The following is a 6,185-nucleotide window of genomic DNA, read 5'->3' as shown; positions in this document are numbered from 1 at the left end:
GAACGTGAGCAGGGGAGGGGCAGAGAGAGAGGGAGACACAGAATCTGAAGCAGGCTCCAAGCTCTGAGCTGTTTGCACAGAGCCCGACGCAGGGCTCAAACTCACAAACTGTGAAATCATGACCTGAGCTGAAGTCAGATGCTCAACCGACTGAGCCACCCAGGCGCCCCTCTTCCAGAACTTTTGGTTGGCTACTACAATTTGCATCCCATGATACATACTCTTGGCATATGAAGCTAGAGATTAAGAGGTTGACATTTTCTTATCAATAGACCATTCTATGCCTTCATTTTAAATTAAAATTTATCACTAAACATTTCAGATAGGAAAAAATGAGCTACTGGTATAAGGCCATTTATCACATCACAACTATCAATATGACCAAAGGCTGTTAAAGACTCTCCACTGGAAGCTAAATTCAGGCCATGAGCTTCTGATAAAAATTGGATAGTGCTCAGGCAAAGTCTGATGGTGAATAGAAGTGGATATCCCATTAGTAAAGTAAAGGCACAGAAACTACTCCAAATTAAGAGTATGAAAAAGGATCCCATTCCCTATCATCATGAAAATAAAGATCAGGTGTGGAAGAAGATTAATGGATGATCGGGCAGCATTTTCAAATATTTACTTGTTTGAGAGTATCCAAAGACTATGGGAGTCCAAAGGAGATCTATTCTATATAACTGCATAATATTTAATATGGAAAACATTTAATGGCCAAAAACAGACATGCATTGCTAATTAAAGTTGCACACAACTATGTAAAAAGTTCTAGGAAGTTGTCAAAATGACCACAGTGAATGAATTAGGTACAATAAGTCTGAAACAACCCCAAAGAAGAGGAGAGCCTAGGAAAGAGTTTTCAATAAGTTAGTAAAAGTCAAAGAGTGAGGAGGACCATGGAAATGGAACAGTTGCCATGTGCAAAGATTTAGGAGACAGGAGTTTTTGATCATGTCTGGGATGCTACACACATTAGTTTGCCTGCCTATCAATTCACAACAGTAAGAATTAGGAGATCTGATGGAAACTCCTGTGGTTTGAAATCTCAGGGCAAAAAGCAAGACCTGGCTTTTTGGTAAAGATATGTTGGCTGGAAATATTCATGGATGAATGCCAGCTATAGTGCTATGTGCTTTCACCTATATGACCTGATTTTATCTTTCAACTCTAAAATTTAGGTTTTACCCCATTTTTGAAGATGAGGAAATTGAAGCATAGAGGGGATAGTTTCAAAGCCAAAGAGAATTTGGGAGATTGGGAAGACAAGGATTTGATTGTAGAGCTAATTCCTTATTCTTTTTTCACATTATGCCTTTAATGTTATCTTTAAATCTTAAGTAAAAGAAAATTATTTCTGGTGGCTAGGTAGGTGAAGTACTCTCTCCTTTCTGAAGCATTTATTCTAGAGAATGGGTCTCCCTACTTACTCTTCTACCTTCTCACATCTGTAGATTGACTTGTCTGTTCTCTACTGTCTATGACCACCACTGGCTTTCTGCTTGTTTATTTGCTTGGGAGTGGCCATTGTCTTGTGGTCAATGACCCAACTCCTCTGCAGATATTATAAAGAGGCTTTTAAGTATCTTCTTTGGAGGTGGTCAGCCAGCAAGGCCAACTGTATCATGTGTTATTTATCAAAACAAAATTATACGGCTAGCAAAAGAACAGCACACAGACAAATTATAGAGAGATGCTTGCATCTTTAGGCCAATACCCACAGCATACTGTTTTCCTTCTGAAAAACAGGTATTTATTCACATAATATTATGCTGTGAAACAAAAAGGAATCTGAAATTTATAAAATAATTGACTGGAAATAATTACAGCCAATAAACCAATGAAGTCTATTTGTTTATTCTTTTCCATATGTAATCTGACCTACATGTTTAAAAATGTAAACTTATTTTAGCATTTATTTGTAATTGTGGCATTATTTATGTCTCTGTCCATTCACTTTTAGTGTTCTGTACTTTTATTTTTGCTAAGATTATTGACAAACCAATTCTTACACGAAGACAAAACGCACAGAGTGCATATGTATTGTTTCCCAATTGCTCATCTCTGACATTAACATAACTAATACTTTTTTTAAAATAGCATTACTCTACATTCCCTGCCATAACACATGAATCTCCCATGATCAAATATACATCAAACATAGGTCTTTCAGCTGAAGGAGATTAGGTAAATCCAGTCATGCCCATTTTCCTATCATAATATGGCCAAGGCAATGAAGACTGATAGATAGCTGTTTATTAGACAAACACTGTTTCCAAGAGTATTAATGTTTCTTGCCACTGAACAGGTCCAGTACAAAAAGTGGTAACAAAAATACTAAAATTCTAGGTACACTTTGACCCCTAAGAAGGAATCTGTACAATTTAAATTATTTCTTCACTTTATTCTGAAAAATGAACTAGGAAACAAATGCCTTGAAGAATCATTTCCACAGATACTAAGAAATCTTCCTCTACCTTGAATCTTCCCCTTGAAGAGCTTTAGTCTTTAACATACTGATGCAGCTCAGTGCTTCTATGTTTGTTACCCTCCAAATACAATTATCATTGTGCCATGGACTGTGCTAAACCTCAGAATACAAAAACAAATCTGACACAATTCCTGCCCTCGAGAGTTTAGAGCTTTGTGAAGAAGAAAGTCAATAGACACTTTTTATTCCTATTGTCTTGTGGTAAGAACACAACATCAACATGAGATCTACCTCCTTAACAACATTTTAAATGTACAATACAGCATTATTAACTATGGACACAATGTTGTACAGCAGATCTCTAGAACTTATTCATCTTGCACAACTAACCCTTTGATTAATATCAACCCTTTGATTAATATCTCCTTTCTTCCTCCCTCCACCAGGCCCTGGCAACCACCATTCTACTCTCTGCTTCTATGGGTTTGACTATTTTAGGTAAGTAGAATCATACAATATTTGTCTTCCTGTGACTAGTTTATTTGATTTAGCATAATGTCCTCAAGATTCGTCCATGTTGTCACATATTACAAGATTTCCTTTTTTTTTTAACTAGTATTCCATTTTATGTATATACCATATTTTCTTTATCCATTCATCTGTTGATGGACGTTTAGGCCATTCTCACATCTTGGCTATCATGAATAGTGCTGCAATAAATGTGGAAGTTCTCATATCTTCTGACTTCAATTTTTTTTTGATAATACCCAGAAGTTGGATTACAGAATTATATGGTAGTTCTACTTTTAATTTCTTAGGGAGCCTCCATACTGTTTACCTTAGGAGTTGCACTATTTTGCATTTCAAACAATGTACATGGGTTCTAGTTTTTCCACATCCTCTCTGTCCTAACAGGTATGAAGTGATAGTTCATTAGAGTTTTTCATTTCTCTGATGATTGGTGACATTGAGAATCTTTTTATAAACCTCTTGGCCATTTATATGTGTTCTTTGGAGTAATGTATATTTGAGTCCTTAGCCCCTTTTTTTCCATTGAGTTATTCACTTTTTGCTATTGACTTATAGAAATTTCTTACATATTTTGGGAATTGCCCCTTATCAAATATATAATTTGCAAATATTTTACCCCATTCTGTAGGTTGCCTTTTAACTCAGTTGATTATTTTCTTTGTTGTGCAGAAGTTAGCTTGCTGTAGTCACATCTATTTTTGCTTTTGTTGCCTGTGTTTTGATGCAGCTGGAGACATCACACTTCCTGATTTCAAAACACATTACAAAGTTACAGTAATTAAAATAATGTAGTACTGGCATAAAAATAAACATACAGACCAGTAGGACAAAATAGAGAGCCCAGAAATAAATTCACACATATTTAGTCAACTAATCTTCAAAAAGAGGACCAAGAACATATAGTAAGAAAAGGATACTTTCTTCAAGAAATGGAGTTGGGGAAATTGGATATCTGCATGCAAAACGATGAAGTTGGACCCTTATCTTACATCAAACACACACACACACACACACACACACACACACACACACGCACACAGGAAAACCAATTCAAAAAAGATTAGACTTGAACAGGAGGCCTGACAAAAAAGAAAGAAAAACTTCATGATATTGGTGTTAGCAATGATTTCATGGACAATAGATAATTTCAATGTTATATTGTGTGATATAAATGGTGCCACTTTTTCCCAAGTATCCTGCTTGGCATCCACTAATTTACATGGTGGCTGAGGATATTCTTAGTATGTAAAGCAAGTTGAACTACATTTACAGCTGGGGGGTGGGGGTTATACTTAACTGACTATCTGAAGGGAAGCAAAAATCCTAAACAGGGATATAGTGTCCTTGAGAAAGAATCACATGGACAAATATCTGGAAGGGTGACCAGATCCCACAAGCAAGTGTGAGTGACAGAGGGGAAAAATGGTTGCTGGTCCACTGGGGCTGGTACCAGACCCCATCCAGACTCAGCAAATTGATGGCATATGTGACCTTGGGAAGGGAATAATCCTATCATCAAATGAGAGGACTCCAGATATTTGGTAACATGTCAGGACCCAATCAAACCTCTTGAGGGCACCTCTCACCTCTTGAGAACCCCAGATGGAAAAGAGCTCTCTGCTCACCATGGTGGAGATTACTAAGCCAACCCATGGTCCTGTGGCACAGGGAAGATAGCTTTGGTGGCAGTGGTATCTCAGCATGTTCAAGACCATTTCTTCATACCACTAGAGGTAAACCCAGAGCAATAAGCCAGATCTGAAGTTTCTATACCCTGTGAGAAGGATATCCAAAAGGTTTTGAGACTTTTAACAATGGCAATGGTTTAATCACATTCATGTTTTAGCACAATCACTCTAATGGGCTGGAATGAATTAAGGCATGATCACCCTAGCTTGACCTGAACCAGTGGTTATCCCAACACTGCCCTTTGTGCTTGACCACAGATAAATCAAGAAAACACAAACAGGTATGAGAGGGGAATAAAATTTTGTCTGTTCACCAGGGATGACCCAGCTAGGAAATACATAGAACAGTTAGGGGTCCCAGTGAGCAATCAAACCATCACCAATAAAAAATTTAAATGTTATATTTTGGGGTGGGGTTGAGGAAGACAAAACAATGGTTCAGAAATTTGGTTAACAATGAAAAAGAGAGACTGCAATAACCACATGTATTTGAAAATTCTTTCAAAAGACAAAAATTTCATGTTATATTTTAACCTTCAAGTGTCTCCACTGGAAGGCAAAAATTATAGTAGATGGATTATTCAAGAAATGATTTAAACACTTAGACAATAGATTCTCAAAAAAAAAAAAAAAAAAGACCCAGGTTGGCAACCAATTGTTTGGACCATAACACACACATAAGCCAACCCAACACTCCACCATAGACCTTCTGATGGCCCAAGGCCACTTTCACTTGTGAACCATACTTATCCATTTAAGGCCCATAAATTTTCCCATAAAGTAGGTCCTTTCAAATGTATACTATGAGTTAGAAATCAAAGGACCATACTTTGGGAAATAATTTTTGTGACTCATCTCTCTCTATAGGCTACAACTACTTTACCTTGGTCCTTGTGATGATGAAGTATGCACGTATTACCAAATACTCAGAAAGTCTTACATAAGCATAGTTAAAATGAATTAAGGAGCTACTCCCATAAAATTAAAATGCCACCCACAAATCCTGTGAGGGTATCACTGAGGGAAAAAAGTTGAAAAGAGAAAAAGGAGATTTATAGATTTTAGCATCGCTCCCAATATATATAAAATATATAGTAAACACTCTCCATTTACATGTGGGAAAAACATACTCAGTTTCTAACTATGCATTCAGGTAAAATATTCTAGAACTCTGCTATTTCTCCATAACATACATCAGGAGAGGCATCTGCAATATTAATTCTAGAAATATCCAAATAAAAATTATACTCTCTATCCTTCAAGAATTTCATAGGGTCTGGTTCCATTTCCTTGCTCAATAGTCACAGAAACATTCCATGACCTGCCTTGCATCTGTTGTTTTAAAATAACTTCACAATAATGTATGATTTCTATTCTTATTTTGTTAAAACCATGGGCATTTGCCCAACCCGTAAACAAAAACAGCATTCTAGAAACCGCCAGACATCAAGTATGCAATTTTCTTCCCTAATACTTGGTCTGAAAGAAAGGCTACACTTGCACATTTACTGTAACCATTGTGCGTGCTGTTCATA

Source organism: Herpailurus yagouaroundi, unplaced genomic scaffold (genome assembly GCF_014898765.1).
Source record: "Herpailurus yagouaroundi ecotype Mexico unplaced genomic scaffold, PumYag 140, whole genome shotgun sequence".
NCBI lineage: Eukaryota > Metazoa > Chordata > Mammalia > Carnivora > Felidae > Herpailurus > Herpailurus yagouaroundi.
This window is presented reverse-complemented; position numbering follows the sequence as displayed.